The sequence below is a fragment of the Herpailurus yagouaroundi genome, unplaced genomic scaffold (genome assembly GCF_014898765.1).
Source record: "Herpailurus yagouaroundi ecotype Mexico unplaced genomic scaffold, PumYag 162, whole genome shotgun sequence".
In the NCBI taxonomy this organism is placed as follows: domain Eukaryota; kingdom Metazoa; phylum Chordata; class Mammalia; order Carnivora; family Felidae; genus Herpailurus; species Herpailurus yagouaroundi.
In genome coordinates, this window is record NW_024412403.1 from 71,858,841 (window position 1) to 71,876,721 (window position 17,881).

Below are 17,881 nucleotides of genomic sequence, written 5' to 3' on the forward strand. Positions count from 1 at the left end.
GAGAGAGAGAGAGAGAGAGAGAGATAGCAGGGTAGGGGCAGAGAGAGAGTGAGAAGAGAGACAGAGAGATAGCAGGGTAGGGGCAGAGAGAGAGTGAGAGTGAGAGAGAGAGAGAGAGAGAATCCCAAGCAGGGATTCTAGACAACGGGGCTCGATCTCGTGACTAAAATCACGTGAGCCGAAATCAAGAGTTGGACGCTTAACTGACTGAGCCACCCAAATGCCCCAAGATTTTCTCGTTTTGCTATACTGAGTGATAATTGTGATTCCATCTTACTTGAATGGAGTGTGTTCTGGGGACAAGGGAGAGAGTGCTGCTTTGCACATTGTAAGTCAAGGCTGACCCTTCTATGACTATTGTCGCGTATTGAGTAAGTGCCTGTCTTTTGAGTTTCTTAGAGGGTGCAGAGGAGGAAAATTCCAATGATAAAACAAAAGCAATGACTCTCAATGAGATAAAGATGTTCTCAGGCAGCCTGAGTGAAACTCTTCATGTCCTGCTGCTGGTACCTTGCCCCCAATCCCAGCCAGTTTGTCAAGTTCTGAGCTACTGCTGCAGGCCTCAAAATCCAGCCTCCAAGGCTAGAAGATTAAGGAGATGCCCTGAGGGTTAAGGCCTTTGGCACGTGTCTTCATCAAAAATATGATCTTGGGTTCACATGGAGTGTTTTTGATGCCACAAGACCAGACTAAAGGAACAGTTCAATTCTAGAAGGTCTTGGCCTTTGAGAACAGGTGTCATAAAGCAAGGATGTCCTGCTCATTTTTCTTCAACATTTAAGAAATATTTATTAGGCACCTACTAATTGTGGCAGGAAATGTTCTCTGTCCTGGGACACATCAGTGAACTAAATTTACAGACAGAAATCTCTGCTCCATAGGCTTACATTCTTGTGGGGATGGATGAGCCCCATGAAAATTTTCACAACTTCTTTGTTACTTCCTGTCCTGTTCCTGTCATCTCCTCCAGAGATAATCTGGGAAAACCAGATGAGACTCATCATACACTTATTTTGAGCTACCTTGGGAGAAGTCATATGATGGAGGAGGGCTGCTGTGGGTCTGAGATTATGTACAGGTTTGAATTGTCTAGTGAGACAAAGAAACTAAAGGAACCCCATGAAAAACTGCTTTCTTCACTCCTTTCCCTGCTTCTGTTCTTGCTAGAATCTGCACCCTACCCCCTTACATATGCCTCACAGAACAGGTAATGTATGTCCTCCTTGTAAAGGTCAAGGAGTTAATGATCTCTTTGGAGTCTTCCAGCACAATAGATAACATCTAAGGAGTGACCAGGTGGGGTCATCATGAACCTGTTTTCCAAGACCACTGACTCATCAAGACCTGACTCCAGGGCATAAGTGACCTATGAAGAACATTTAAACACTCCTCTTTGTTCCTGGATGACTGAGAAGATATGTGCACCAGACCACAATCCTAAATAAAAACTCCAGACCCCAAGCAAGGATGAAACTCACTCACCTTTCCAGAGAGTCTCCAGGACACTCTGTATCTTCACTCTCTCCATGTCTTCAGTAAACTCTATTCTCACTTCCTCTTGCCTCACCTTTGATTTCTGTCCTGTGCAAAGCCAAGGACCCTCTTGGCTGGGCCTGTGGTACCTTCTCTGGGTCCTTGAACCTGGCCAGCCTATATCATCTAGCTTTTTATTTTATTTTATTTTTTTACTGCTTATTGCTCACACTTTTGAATGGCATTGTCTTGCCAAGAATGACACAAGCTCCATTTTAACCAATGAGCTTGGGGTTTGAGGCCTAATATGGGCAATATTTTATAAGTCTATGGAGCAACCAACACCCCCAGATTTTTCTGGTTACCCTCCTTGCATTTGCAAAGCTGAACCAAGAACTTAGCTTTGACTGGGGTCTTGCACACCCACAGGCCTCACCCTTGTAATGTAAATAGTTGCCAGAGACCCTGCCCAAGAGTCTGACTGCACAGTCCAGAGTGAAGACACAGACTCTGGGGGGCAGAGTTTGGTTAATTGATAAGTTATTTTTTTTTTTAGAAAGAGAGAATGTGTGAGTGGGGGAAAGGAGCAGAAGGAGAAAGGGAGAGAGACACAGAGAGAGAGAGACAGAGAAAGAGAGAGAGAGAATCTTAAGCAGGCTCCATGCTCAGGTCAAAGCCTGACTTGGGCATGATCCCATAACTGTGGGATCATGACCAGAGCTGAAATCAAGAGTCAACAAACTGAGTCACTCATGTGCCCCCTAAATTATTTCTTGCATAATTATTTATTAAGCACCCTTGGTTTAGGTACTAGGGATGTAAGAGTGAACTTTAATGGATAGAGAGTCCTGGTCTTCATGGAAGTGACAGGTCATTGAGGGTGTGGGAAGGGTGTGGGGAGAAAAGATAAACAATGATGCCATCAATCTCTTCTACAAATAGCACTTTTCAAATTCCAGTGGGCAATCCAATTACTTGGAGAGCTTATTAAAGCAGATTGCTGGGCTCCATGCCCAGAAACTGATTCAGTAGGTTTATGGTGGAGTCAAAGAATTTGCATTTCTAGCAAATTCTCAGGTGATACTACTTAAAATGTACTTTGCACAAATCATAGAAATCCAAGGTCACCACCTATAAGATGAAGGCTTTAGTACCTTATGTGCTCCTCTAAGTATGGTTCCCCAGACTCCCTGGTGATCTTTATGAAAAGTACAGAAAGAAGTGGATTCTTGGACCCTCCCCTAAAGGGAAGTTGTTCAGCTAATGAAAAAGAAGGGATTACTTACATATAGAGAAATGACCATGTGTTGCTATGTTAAAACCTTGAAGGAATTAAATATTGATGAGAAATAATACATTGATTGAACTAAAGGTGTTTACAATAATAATATTCAATGTTATGAGGTGGAGTCCATACACTATTGGTATGAGCATAAACAGCAATGTGTAACAAAAGCTATATTATCTTTTTAATGTTTGTTTATTTATTTGGGGGGGGAGGGGCAGAGAGAGAGAAGGAGAGAAAGAGAATCCTCTGAGCTGCCAGCACAGAGCCCGATGCAGGGCTTGAACACATGAGCTGTGAGATCATGACCTGAGCCAAAACCAAAATTCAGTGACACAACCGACTGAGCCGCCCAGGCACTCCATACCAAAATTCTTTACAATAATGCTTTTAATTCAGTAATTCCTCATTTGAAAATTTGTATTAACTAACTAACTAACAGGCAGTAAGAAACAATAGATCTCTGGGGCACCTGGGTGGTGCAGTTGGTTAAGCATCCAACTTCTGCTCAGGTCATGATCTCATGGTCTGTGAGTTCCAGCCCTGCTGAGCTGACAGCTCAGAGCCTGAAGTCTGCTTAGCATTCTCTGTCTCCCTCTCTCTGCCCCTCCCCAACTCATCATCTCCCTCTCTCTCTCAAAAATAAAAAAAAGGAAAAAAGAAATAATAGAGCTCATATACCATCTACCCAATTTCCTCCAATGTTAACATCTCACAAACTATAGTACAATATCACCCAGGATACTGACATCAACACAATCCATAGATCTTGTTCAGATATCCCATTTTACTTGTACTTATTTATGCATGTGTATATGCATATGTGTGTATTTAGAGATAAACAGTTTTATCACATTGTATAGGTTTGTGTGTCCATCACCAGTCAAGATACAGAACAATTCCATCATCACAAAGTTAAATTATTTTGCTGTTTTATAACCACACTTACCTTGCAATGTCATAAATATTTAGCTATAAGTATGTTTCTTATAGTAATCTTTTTAATAGGTAAAAAAAACAAAACAAAACAAAATAGCTTCAATATTCATTAATAGGATATTGATTACATTAATTAATGCATATCCATAAAATAAAATTACAGGGGCACCTGTGTGGCTCAGTCAGTTAGGCATCCAATTCTTTTTTTTTTTTTTTTTCAACGTTTATTTATTTTTGGGACAGAGAGAGACAGAGCATGAACGGGCAAGGGGCAGAGAGAGAGAATCGGAAACAGGCTCCAGGCTCCGAGCCATCAGCCCAGAGCCCGACGCGGGGCTCAAACTCACGGACCGCAAGATCGTGACCTGGCTGAAGTCGGACGCTCAACCGACTGCGCCACCCAGGCGCCCCTAGGGATCCAATTCTTGATCTCGGCTCAGGTCATGATCTCACAGTTCGTTGGTTTGAGCCCCACGTTGGGCTCTGTGCTGATAGCACAGTGTCTGCTTGGGATTCTGTCTCTCTCCTTCTCTCTCCCCCTCCCCTGCTCTTTCTCTCAAAACAAATAAATAAACTTAAAAAAAAAAACAAACAAACATGCAAACCTTAAGTTTGATAGCACATTATCCAGCGACTTACAAAGAGGTTTATAATATATTCAGTAAAAATAATCTTGCAAGTATATTTTTATTTTCTCCTTTTTCACTTGTTCATATTTTCTGATAGTTTTATAATTACCACATATTACTCAAAAATTGTTTTATTGTGGTAAAATATACATAACATTTTGAACATACAGTTCAATGGTATTAAATACATTCACATTGTTGTGAAACCATCACCACTATCCATCTCCAGGACTTTTTCATCATCCCATACAAAAACTCTGTACCCATTAAACAGTAACTCTCCATTCGCCTCTCCCTCCAGATCCCGGCAAGCACTGTTCTAGTTTCTGTCTCTGGGTATTTTACTACTCCAGGCACCTCATGTAAGTGAAATCATATGATATTGTCCTTTTGTGACTAGCTTATTTCACTTAACATAACATCTTCAAGTTTCATCCATGTTGGAGCATGTATGTGATGCCACACTGATTAGTAATCCATAGGCTACCATTAAATACAAAGTCACTTATAGTAAGCCTCATATTTGTGAGATTTTTGCATATTTTTAACCGTGAATTGCAACGCCAAAGGTAAGTCAAGTCTGAAGTACCAAGGCTAAACCATCTTTTGTACTGAATTTGGTGGGGGTGACCTGGTAGAAGGAAGGTTAGTTTAGGCCGGGGAAATGACATTCATGAGGACTGAAAAGTGGAGACCCACACAACACAAGTGGTGACAAGAAGCCAATCCACCTAGCTATGCTCAGGAGCCTGAGCAGGGTAATACTGAGAAAAACACAGAAGATGCTACGGTTTGAATGTTTGTGTTACCCCCAAATTAATATGTTGAAAATCCTAATGCCAGGGGCGCCTAGGTGGCTCAGTTGGTTAAGCAACTGACTTCAGCTCAGGTCATGATCTCGCAGTCCATGAGTTCAAGCCCTGCGTCGGGCTCTGTGCTGATAGCTCAGAGCCTGGAGCCTGCTTCAGATTCTGTGTCTCCCACTTTGCCCCTCCCCCACTCACACTCTGTCTCTCTGTCTCTCAAAGAATAAATAAACAATAAAAAAAAATTTAGAGGGGCGCCTGGGTGGCGCAGTCGGTTAAGCGTCCGACTTCAGCCAGGTCACGATCTCGCGGTCCGGGAGTTCGAGCCCTGCGTCAGGCTCCGGGCTGATGGCTCAGAGCCTGGAGCCTGTTTCCGATTCTGTGTCTCCCTCTCTCTCTGCCCCTCCCCCGTTCATGCTCTGTCTCTCTCTGTCCCAAAAATAAATAAAAAAACGTTGAGAAAAAAAAAAAATAATAAAAAAAAATAATAAAAAAAAATTTAGAAAATCCTAATGCCCGATGTAATGGTATTAGGAGGTGTCCTTTAGGAGGTGCTTAGGTCATGGGGGTGGAGCACTCATGATTGGGATTTGTGCTCTTATAAGATAATGCTCCCCTTATAAGAGATATTTCAGAGAAATCCCTCATCCCTTCTGCCATCTGGGGATACAAATAGAAGTCTGTGACCTGGAAGAGGGCCCTCACCCTACCAGGCCAGCACCCTGAGCTCAGACATCCAGTCTCCAGAACCATGAGAAATAAATCTATGTTGTTTGTAAGCCACCCAACCTGTGGCACTTTTGTCAAAGCAGGCTGAATGGACACATGATAAAGGCAAAGGTTGAGGGACAAAATGCACATATAAACAGTTTCAGCGTAACAAGAGATGCCATGTCAAGCCAGAGGGAATTGAAGCTGATGAGATAAAACATATTCAAATTGTTGTTTAGAGAAAGAAATACTGCTGACTTGTGCAGTTTGGATGGCAGGAGGCCGAGACAGGCATGCAGGGGAGGCACAACCTTTCCAGTTGGGTACAGATGGGTTCAAACTTGCCCTGTGAGGCTCACTGAGGCACCCACTCTCTACTGTACCAGTCAGGATTTGTTGTGTAGACTGTATGCCTAGTTGAAAGAAGGAAACTGAATGTAACAAAAGGAAACTGTCAGAAAATGGAGCAGTCAGGGGAGGTCAGGATGAAGTGGAGCCTGGAGAACTTAGGAGAACCTTGCTTTTATGACCGTTGTTTGGGATTGAAGTAAAGGCAAAACCCAGGACAGATGCTGCAGCCTAGCTGGTGAGTCATGCCCTGAACACCGACTAGAGTCAAGAAGCTAGGGTGGGAGTTTACCTGCCTAGTCTTGTTCTGGTTCCTTGATATCTTCTTCACCATATAGTAAGAGAGTCAAAGGAGCTGAGAGCAGATGTGAAGAAGGGCTGGTGCTTAAGAAGAGATCCATGGGGACAATGGGAAGCTCCCCTTTTGTTTCACCCCAACCAGCCCAAGGTTATAATCCTGGCCTGGGGAATAGCTATCAGAATGGACAGGAAAAGGCAGACTCAGAGACGGGGAAAAACCACAAGATTAACAAAACATCTCACAGGGTGAAGGACTTTGGAAGCTACCTAAGGTCAACTTCTCATCTAAAGAAAATGATTACTAACATTCTTGAGGACCTCCTTCACATTAGGCTGTTCTAACTGCTTTAAATGTAAGTCTTTTGATCCCCTCCAGAGTCTTGGGGACATTATGACCCCTGTTTAGAGATGAGGCAGCAGAGGTTAGGCAGCCTGCCTGAGGCAGCAGATGGCGAGTGGTAGAATCTGGATCAGAACCTAGGTAGGTGCTCCATCAACACCTGTAGGTTGGCCATCAAGCAATTCTACTTTCTTTTAGGTATGAATATTTCTAGAGTCCAACTGCCCACTGAACTTCTATTACCACATTCCTCCACTTATGCACAAAGGACAGAGCAAAATATTTCTTTCTGTTCCTATGCAGTATCCTTTTGGGTGACTAGGAACCTCTTTCTTGTACTCTGTCATTTTTCTACACTTCTGCCCATGCCCAACCTCAGGAGCCCACCCAGCTTCATCCCATCATATCATCTGTATTCAGGCCAGCAAGGGCCCATCTGCCCCTCATGTCTGAGACTGCCAAGTCCCCTTGTCCTGGTCCTCATATTATTTCTTTTTTTAATGTTTTTTAAAAATATTTTATTATTTATTTTTGAGAGACAGAGCACAAGTCGGGGAGGAGCAGAGAGAGAGGGAGACACAGAATCCAAAGCAGGCTCCAGGCTCTGAGTTGTTAGCACAGAGCCTGATGCGGGGCTCAAACTCACAAACTACAAGATCATGACCTGAGCCAAAGTCAGATGCTTAACCAACTGAGCCACGCTGGTGCCCCATCTTTTTTTTTTTTTTTAATGTTTATTTATTTATTTTGAGAGAGAGTGAATGGGAAAGAGGCAGAGAAAGAGGGAGAGAGAAAATCCCAAGCAGGCTCCATGCTGCCAGTGCAGAGACCAACACGGGGCTCAAACCCAGAAAACACAAAGTATGAGATCATGACCTGAGCCAAAACCAAGGGTTGGATGCTTAACTGACTGAGCCACCCAGCCGCCCCATGGTCCTGATTCTTAACAGCAGAAGGGCCATTTAAAAGATAAACCTCTGTCTTGCTAATATCGCTTACCCTGGTTAGAAGAAAAGGAATGACCCAAACAGTCTGAAACTGGGGCCCTCTAGGCTGAAAATGAAAGTGCTAGGTACACTAAAGAAGTATATTATTATTTAAGGCAATATTATGAGTTCAGGTCTCTGGTTGGCCCATAGGGGAATTAATAAACTCTTCTTTGCCATCAGCAGTCTTCAGATTTCATGTTATGGGTGCTGGAAACCAGGTTTCAAATACATTCAAAGTGGATAGCACATGAATCCAGTGGGTCTAGGGTCATTCAACAGAGGTGCTGGTATGTACACATTTGAGGCTTAGCAAGCTGTTTCCCTAAGATTCTTATAGCAATTGAGAATGTCTTTTTGTTGAAATCCTCCTCCTCCTGGCAGGAATGAGAATGGAAAGAGCAAGTAGATGAGACAGGGACAGAGAACTCCAAATGACTGCACCTACCCCATGGCACGAACTCTAATCCTCAAAATTTCCTTATGTTCAGCTGAGATGCATTTTGGATTGAGTCTGCACTTTGAAGCCCACCGAGAAAGGACCTTCTCTTCCCAATGACAACCCTTTCTGAAGGAGAAAAAAAAATCCCCATTTCCTTTACATATGTGTGTGTTCATTCTACAATGCCATTTTCCAGGCCTCCATCATCCTGATCATCCTGCTCTGATTTATTCAAGTTTGCCAAAATACTTTTTAAAATATGGCACCAAGAATTGAAAGATTATTTCCTCAGAGTAGTTAATGCTGCATACATAATGTCTGAACAAGGCAGGAGGAGACAAGAAATGGAAGTGATTTTAAGGAAGTGAGCTTGAGGACTGGAAAGATGTTATTGAAAAACTGCACATAGTGGTTCAGATGTAAGATAATTTGGGGGTGGCGATGTTTCCTGGTGGAAACAGGAAAAATAGTCCTGAAGGGAGAAGAGATTAGGACTGGAGGTATAAAGAGTCTTCAACCTAGATGTAAGCAGTGGGAGCTAATCCAATGAAGAAGGGAAAAACTCCCATTTGTGGAGGACAAGGATAATGAGGCTGTGCCAGACATTTTCCCAGGGTTAATGCCATCTAGTCTGCACAATTTTGTAAGGAATCAGCCATCATGAGGGAGAGTGAGGCTGATAAAACCTAAGTAACTTTCCCAGGGCCACTCAACCACTAAGTGAAAGGGCTGGGACTCTGACTTGGGTGAGTTTTCAGGGAGTGTGATGAGAGACTCAAGAACTTATTCCCAAACCAAAGGAGTCAAGTATGAATTGCTGACGAGCACAAGTGCATGAAGGTTTCCTAGGTGGTCTGTGGACTAAGTACAGATTTAGTGCTTATGAAATAATAAAGTCTACAGTTTGCTGGGAGGCTGGGTAGCACAGAGCTTAATGGTTAGGAATACAGGCTGTAAAGAGACCTGGCTTCAAATCATAGCTTTGCCCTTTGTGTATTGTGCATTCATGGGAAAATTTCTCTACTTTTCTACCTTTAGTTTCTTTGTCTATAAAAAGCTATGAATAATACCAACTTTGTAGCATTGTTACAAGGACTAAATGAGATCTAGTTTGTAATGGATATTTTCATATATATCTGTAAGTAAAATAAAGAGTATATATGAGAAATGCTTATGTCATAAGCATTCAACAAAAGATAGTTATTTCTATGTAAATTATTCATTTGTCCTTGGTACTCAACATTGAGCCCCTTTTTATTTTAATTTTTCTTAATGTTTACTTTTTTAAACAATTTTTTAACATTTATTCAGTTTTGAGAGGGGGCAGGGGCAGAGAGAGGGAGACACAGAATTCAAAACAGGCTCCAGGCTCAGACCTGTCAGCACAGAGCCTGACGCAGGGCTTAAACTCACAAACCGTGAGATCATGACCTAAGCCAAAGTTGGTAGCTTAACTGACTGAGCCACCCAGGCATCCTGAGCCCCTTTATAAAATGGAGAACGAGGGGTGCCGGGGTGGCTCAGTCAGTTAAGCATCTAACTCTTGATTTCTGCTCGGGTCATGATCTGATGGTTTGTAGGGTGAGCCCTGCATTGGGCTCTGAGCTGACAGTCTGGAGCCTGCTTGGGATTCTCTCTGTGCCTCCTCTCTGCCCCTCCCACATGCTCTCTCTCTCTAAATAAATAAATAAACTTAAGAAAAATTAAAATGGAAGGTAGCCTGGGTGGCTCAGTCAGTTAAGCGTCTGACTTCAGCTCAAGTCATGATCTCGCGGTTTGTGAGTTCAAGCCCCGAGTCAGGCTCCGTGCTGACAGCTTGGAGCCCGGAGCCAGCTTCCGATTTTGTGTCTCCCTCTCTCTCTCTCTGCCCCTCCACCGGTCATGCTCTGTCTCTGTCTCAAAAATAAATAAACATTAAAAAAAAAAAAAGAAAGAAAAATTAAAATGGAGAATGAGGGGTGCCTGGGTGGCTTAGTCAGTTGAGTATCTGACTCGATTTTGGCTCAGGTCATGATTCCAGGGTTGTAGCAGTAACCTCTGTGTTGGGCTCCATGCTGAATGTAGAGCTTGCTTGAGATCTCTCTCTTTCTACCCCTCTCCCCTGCCCATACTCTCTAAAATATAAATAAATAAATTAATTAAGATTAATTAAAAAATAAAAAATAAAGTGGAGAATGAGTGTGGTAGATTATAATGTGTCACCTTGGCTTAGCTTGAGCTACTTTCCCCAAAATTCCCTTCTGTGTGTGTTAGAAGATCCATGAGAGATTCCTGTGGCAGAGATCCTAGAGACTGAGGGCAGAAGTGAAGTAACAGCCATTTTTGTAGCTTACACACATTGTCATCTATTGGCTGGCTCACCTTGCTGCTGTGAAGATGCAGTCAGGCCTACGACTGCTCCAGCTTCCTGAGTCCTCCTCCAGCATCTCCGGCTCCTGGGCCAGGTGTGTGTGTTTAGCTCTCTGATAAGGGTCCCAGCTTCTGCAGGATGATAACACCGTCAAGGTTGGAGGCAACAAAGACTGTCACGGTTTTATTTCATTTTTAGGGTCCAGCTTGTGCTTGCTCTCTTCTACCTTAGATTGGGCTTCTCTTCCCCACTGCCTGCCTGCTGACTATATTTATCTCCTAGTTAGGGTTGCCAGATTTAGCAAATAAAAATATAGGATGCTCAGTCAAATTAATTTCAGATAACAACAAACAATTTTTTAGTGTATATTTATCTGTAATTCACATCTGACTGGGCATTCTGTTTTTGTTTGTTTGTTTGTTTGCTAATTCTGGCAACCCTACGAGCAGAAGAGTAAGTGATTAGAGAAAGAGGATTGCTGGGCAGAATCCCACTGAGGATAGTGACTGAGTTTACAATTACACCAATTAATACCCAGCTGAGTGCTTTTCTCCAGCAGGGCTCAGCTGCCCAGGTGCAGGTAAGGCCTAGATAATTAAGTTCATTCAGAGTTAGGACTTTTATCAGGTGGATGTTGGTAAAAAGCACAAGACAGTTTATGGCAGAAGTTTGCAAACTTGAGTTTGCCACAACATCACTCAGAAGACTTTGTCAGAACACAGATTGCAGGGTTCCACCCCTGAAGTTTCTGATTCAGTTGGTCTGAGGTAGGACCCAAGAATGCGCACTTCTAATGAGTGCTGCTGGTCTAGGGACCACACCTTAAGACCCACTGGAGTAGAATGAAATGGGGGACCATGAGACCTAAAAGTAGATAAAGGGAGGGAAGGACAATGGAGGGGCTGATGGGCAGAGTGTATTCCTGGTCTTCACTGTGGGCAGAAGACTGGCGACTTTGGAGGGGTTGTTTGTTCCACCTCCTTCAGTCTATTCTTTGCTGTCTTCTAAATTTGACTATATATGTACTATCTCTGTCCTTCCTCTGACACTGGCATCTGCCTCCTTTTTAACCAGGGAATTTTTGAGAACTCTGGTGTCATGACCCTGGTGTCCAGTGTGATCTATGAGAAGCTGGGCATTAAAACAAATGCACTGATGGAGGCAACATCACCACAGGGATGCAGAAGTGAAGAGCACAAGGTAACAAGATCCCACACAGAGACCTGCAGGAAGAGAGGATGAGAGAGGAAAGAAAATGGAGGGGGGAGGGGTGAAGGAGGACATGGAAAAGAGAGAGCATGATGCACAAGAAACAGAATGCACGAAGAGAAAAGCAACACCTAAACAAAGAAAACTGCACAGAGGAAAGAGAAGTACAAATATACAAAGGTTTGGAAAGCAAAGGGGCTAACTGCCTCAGAGAGTTATCTCAGAGGGACTGAGTGATGAAGGAGAACAATGAGGCATAAAGAGCCACAGGAAAGATGAATATAATCTTGTCATCTAAACTGTATGAATATAATCTTGTCATCTAAACTGTGTGTTCTGGGACTGTTTGATCATGTTTCATGTACTCATCCTATATCCTACTTAAAAGTACACTATAGAGAACAAAATCCCCAAGTTGAGGGGATATGAGTGTATGGGTGCAGGTGTGTGATTTTTTTATTCTGTGCTTTATTACTCATGCTGTTTTCCTTTTGCATGTCTCATTTACAATGGTCTGGCAAGATAGTGAGGACCATCACCAACATCAACATCATCATCGGAATAACACAATACTGACAATAATAGCTATTATATGCCAGACACCATACTGTTTTGTTTTTTTTTTTAATTTTTTTTTCAACGTTTATTTATTTTTGGGACAGAGAGAGACAGAGCATGAACGGGGGAGGGGCAGAGAGAGAGGGAGACACAGAATCGGAAGCAGGCTCCAGGCTCTGAGCCATCAGCCCAGAGCCTGACGTGGGGCTCGAACTCACGGACCGCGAGATCGTGACCTGGCTGAAGTCGGACGCTTAACCGACTGCGCCACCCAGGCGCCCCCAGACACCATACTGTTTTACATATATTATCTCAATCAGTCCTTCTTTCCTTTCACAAACCCATGAGATTGGAAAATCAGCCTCCTCTTTCAGATGAGGGTATTTGCCAATAATGGGATGTGAAGCCAAGTCTCCTCCCTACATCCTCCCACCTACCCAACACTAACAGTCCAGGCCTCTTTTATGATTACATTTCTAAAATCAGAAAGGAACACTTCCACTTGGAGGTATAAGGGAAGGCTGGTCTGGAAGGCCAGGAAATGTGAGGTTGAGGAAAGGGGAGGAGAAGGAGAAGTGCAAATTGTTAATCTTACCTCAAATTTACTCTGATTTTCCACATTCTTCTCTAGGGTGTAGAAATGAGAAGCAAGGGAAGACCTTTAAAGAACTGTTCAAACCCCCTACTTTGAAATCACTGTGATAGAAAACGTGGCACGGTGGATAGAGCTCTGTGGGGTACAGAAGGTAGAGCAAGGGGATACTGGAGTGATTGGGGCCAGGGCTGAGTCGCTCCCAAAAAAGGGAATCTCTAAAAGCAAATGTCAATGATAGACTAAGGGTTTCCATTCCTAACACACATAATGCACTTACTTTCATATCAGTAAGAAAAAAGGCAAATACCTCTTGTGGAAAAAATGGCCAAAATTGAATGTGCATGTCAAAAGAAGAAATACAGGTGACTAATCAACATGTGGGAAAAAAAAAGGTCAACTTTATAAGCAACCAAAAAATGCCAATCAATACAGCAAATCCCCTATTGTTCCAAAAAAATTTTTAGATAACATTCACTTTTGGTGATTGTGTGGAGAAATGAGTAATTTACTCCACTAGAGGGCAATTCACCTGTATGTATTCACATTTACTTTTACTTTTTATTTTTTATTGACGTAAAATGTACATAACATAAAATTTACCATTCAACTATTTTAAGTATATGGTTCAGTGGCATTAAGCACATTCACATTGTTGTGCAACCATCACCATCATCCATCTCGAGAACCTCTTTTACCATCTCAAACTGAAACTTTGTACCCATTAAATAATAACTCTCCATTCCCCCTGTATTCACATTTTAATATGATTTATGATTACCATACCATACCAGGGAGCAGAAAAGGAGAAGTCTGAATCCTACACTAAGGTGTGGAAGTCTAAAGGCCAGGGAAAGGCTTTCTGCAACAGGTGATGCCTGGGGTGAGACTCGAGATAGAATTTAATTTGCCAGGTGTGGGTGGATGGGGGGCAGTAAGGGCATGCTCCCTGCCCCGGTTCTAATAATGCTTCTAAGGGCGCCTGGGTGGCTCAGTTGGTTAAGTGTCCAACTTCAGCTCAGGTCATGATCTTGTGGTTCATGAGTTCCAGCCCCACATCAGGCTCTGTGCTGACAGCTCAGAGCCTGGAGCCTACTTCAGATTCTGTGCCCTGCCCCACTCACGCTCTCTTTCTCAAAAATAAATAAACGTTAAAAAAATAATTCTTCTAAGTATTTAACAATTAATCACTATGCCCTTATTTACATATGTGCATATAGACAATTTTTGCATACAAATTTCTGAATGCACAAAACTCCCACAATTTGAATTAGGCTACAGGATGGAAAGTTCTTTTCTGTTTTTTAAATTTTTTTGTTTCTTTAATGTATTTATTTGAGAGAAATAGAGACAGACAGACAGACAAAGCTTGAGCGGGGGAAGGGCAGAGAGAAAGGGAGAGAGAATCCCTAGCAGGCTCTGCACTGTCAGCACAGAGCCCAACGTAGGGCTCTAACTCACAAACTGTGAGATCATGACCTGATCCACAGTCAAGAGTCAGGCACTAAACTGAGTCACCTAGGCTCCTCTCTACTTTGTAGTTTTGACCTGAGTTCCTTTTGTGATGGACATCCTTACAGTGAAGTTTTGCATATGAATTAGGCTCCATCATCTAGATTCACTCTTGTAGGGTTGGGAAGGCAGAGGTCATCTTTCAATGCCTGGCTATTTTCTGCAAGAAGTTTATAATGGAGATGCGGGGTGTTCTTCAGCAGCACTCTAGGACCTGGTCACTAGCACTGTGCATGACAGTCAGGAGAAAGTCACTGCAGCTGCAGTCAGAAAATCAGTTTCCTGATTCACCTTCCCTTCTTTGTGGAAGAGACAGCAGTTCTGATGGAGCCAAGTTCTACAGGGTTGTTCTGGAAGACATTTTTTTTTTTTAATTTTTTTTAATGCTTTTATTTATTTTTGAGAGAGAGAGAGCAAGTGGGAGAGGGGCAGAGAGAGAGAGAGGGAGATGCAGAATCTGAAGCAGGCTCCAGGCTCTGAGCTGTCAGCACAGAGCTGGATGCAGGGCTCGAACTCATGAACCGTGAGATCATGACCTGAGCCGAAGTCGGACACTCAACTGACTGAGCCACCAAGGCACCCCATTCTGGAGACATTCTTTCAGGACCAGCACAAAGCCCCCTTCTCCAGCTTTTCCAAGTGTATTGTAAACACTCATCCTGTATGAAATCACTCTCAGCTTAAAAATGGATTCTGTTTCCTGTAACTGAACCCTAATAAATCTTTAACGAATATTTTCCCTATTTTAGAATGGTGGCTATTAACTCCATTGAAAGAAAGATAACATTTTTTCAAGCTACAGTTTATAGAGAAGGACTCCTAGCCATAAATAACTTACCAAAGTCTTAAAGTCAGTAGTATTGGGACCCAGATCTCTCTGTTGCCAAAGCCTTTGCTCTTACTTACCACCTGTTAAAAAACAAAATTCAAATGAGTAAAATTGAAGATCTACTTGGCTTTATTAAGCAATTCATGAATCTGGCAGCATCTCATCTAACAAGTAGAGGAGAGTTCATAGGAAGGAAAATTATTACCAGAAGAAAAGAAAGGACTGTATTAGGCAAACTGGCCTTCTGAAGGAGAAGGGCAGGTCTTATGCAGTTTACCTCATCTTCCTTTGGGGGATAAAGAAGGCCTAGACAGCAGATTACCTAGTAGTGCTTTTTGGGAAATTCTTGACTGACCAGTTAAAACTTAACATTTCTGGGGGAGGTTGGAACTGCAATTAGGTTAGATATTTAGCTCTGGTTTAGTGACTTGGCCTAGCTCAAGAGGCACCATTTTGGGCCTGTGGTTTTCTTTTTAACACACCTTATGTTGACTCCCCAAAATTCACAAACATACTGATTCACACACAAAATCTTCTCTGCATTGGTGGATAGTGTATTCAAATTGTCTTTCTTGTTCATGCTTTCTTTGTCTCTGTCTTCCAGATATGCTGTCAGGGGAAGCCAGCTAGGCATTCAGAGCATGTGTGAAGAATCACCCAGTACAGGGGCAGCTGGGTGGCTCAGTGGGTTGAGTGTCCAACTTCGGCTCAGGTCATGATCTCGCAGTTTGTGGGTTCGAGCCCCATGTCGGGCTCTGAGCTGTCAGCATAGAGCCCGGAGCCTGCTTCAGATTCTGCATCTCCCCCCGCCCCACCCCTTCCCCATTCATGCTCTGTCTCTCTCTCAAAAATAAATAAACATTAAAAAAATTAAAAAAAAAAAAAAAAAGAATCACCCAGTACATAGCAGTGGATAATTCACAGAGCCGGTCCTTTAATCCAGTTAAACTACTCACACAGGGAGCCAAGGCAGAGCTGAAGCATACAGCCCCATAGGATTAGGCCAAGTTTTTGGGTTTTTTGTTGTTGTTGTTGTTGTTTTTAATGTTTATTTATTTATTTTTGAGAGAGAGAGAGAGAGAGAGAGAGAGAAGTAGTGAGTGGGGGAGGGTCAGAGAGAGACAGGGAGACAGAATCCCAACCAGACTCCACACTATCAGCACAGAGCCTGATGTGGGGCTTGAACCCACAAACCAAGAGATCATGACCTGAGCTGAAATCAGGAGTCAGACACTTAATTGACTGAGTCACCCAGGTGCTCTAGGATTAGGACAACCTTAAAACCATACTGCTTTTCTGATGATGAGAAAGCATATGTGAACCTGGGAAAGAAGGGGGATAATTTCTGGGAAGAATTGAATTTGGGGTTTTTGTATTTGAACTCTTTTTTGGCATTGGGCCATCTTGCTTGCTTTTCTAGGGAAATGTCTTCTATGACCCTTCAAAAATCTGTTTCTGGGGCACCTGTGTGACTCAGCTGGTTAAGCATCTGACTCTTGATTTTGGCTCAGGTCATGATCTCACAGTTTGTAGGTTTTAACACCATTTTGGGCTCTGCGCAGACAATGCGGAGCCTGGTTGGGATTCTCTCCCTCTCTCTCTACCCCTCCCTTGCTCATTCTCTCTCTCTCTCTCTCTCTCTCTGTCTCTTTCTCTCTCTCCCCCCTCCCTCCCTCCCTTAAGCTCTCTCTCCAAATAAACTTAAAAAAAAAAAATCTGTTCCTATTGGTTTAATGAATGACACTAGAATTGAACTACTTGGAAAAAACTAAGTTAGAATACTTCCTCAGGCTAAGTGTCAAAATTAATTCCTGCTATATTAAAGGATAAAATGTAAAAATTAAAAGAACCAGAAAAAGATATAGTTGAACTGTTGAACTGGAAATAACATAAATGCCCATCAGTAGGGGAATAAATGATGCCATATTCATAATGAAGTACCATAGAATCATTACAAACTATGAGGTAAATCTAAGTTTACACACCTGGAAAGATGATTATGTTGAACCTGTAAGCAGTAAATATAAGATACTAAACAATATGAGTAGAGGAATACCATTTTTATTTTTAAAAATTGTGTACTTAATCCTGTATTTATGTATATATATAATAGTAAAGTTTGAAAAGTGTTAGAAAAGAAACAAGCACCCCCAAATGGAGTATTTTGTACTAAACCGCATGTCAGCAAATCAGGCTTAAATCAACCTAATCTAATTGCAGTTTCAACCTCTCCCAGGACTGTAACCTTCAGCTAGTCAATCTGGAATTACCTGGTCAGCACTAGTGAGGTAATCTACCTGACAGACTCCCATCTTTCCCCAAAGCATAGTGACCTTGCGTGAAACTCTGTGCTAGACACTTCCTTTTCCACCCTGTTCTGCCTATAGAAGCCTTCCCTTTTATACAGCTTCTTGGAGCTCCTTTTTATTTGCTAGAGGGGATGTTGCCTAATTCATGAATCTTTGAATAAAGCCAATTAGATCTTCAAATTTACTCGGTTGGATTTTGTTTTTTAACAACAGATATGTACCATACTGAGGCCCTCTAGATTACCCCTGGGGACGGGGGGGGG

The 17,881-nt window shown here is 42.5% G+C and overlaps 1 protein-coding gene across 1 annotated transcript in view; it reads right to left on the bottom strand.

Moving 5' to 3' along the window:
- Positions 1-17,881, bottom strand: part of LMLN (leishmanolysin like peptidase) — a 135,955-nt gene that overhangs the window by 31,479 nt on the left and 86,595 nt on the right. Inside the window, exons 17-18 of the transcript XR_005793327.1 lie at positions 15,319-15,389; positions 10,621-10,740 (exon numbers count right to left, since the gene is read on the bottom strand). The gene's annotated coding sequence lies outside the window, so the exon portion shown is untranslated. The remainder of the gene's footprint in view (positions 1-10,620; positions 10,741-15,318; positions 15,390-17,881) is intronic.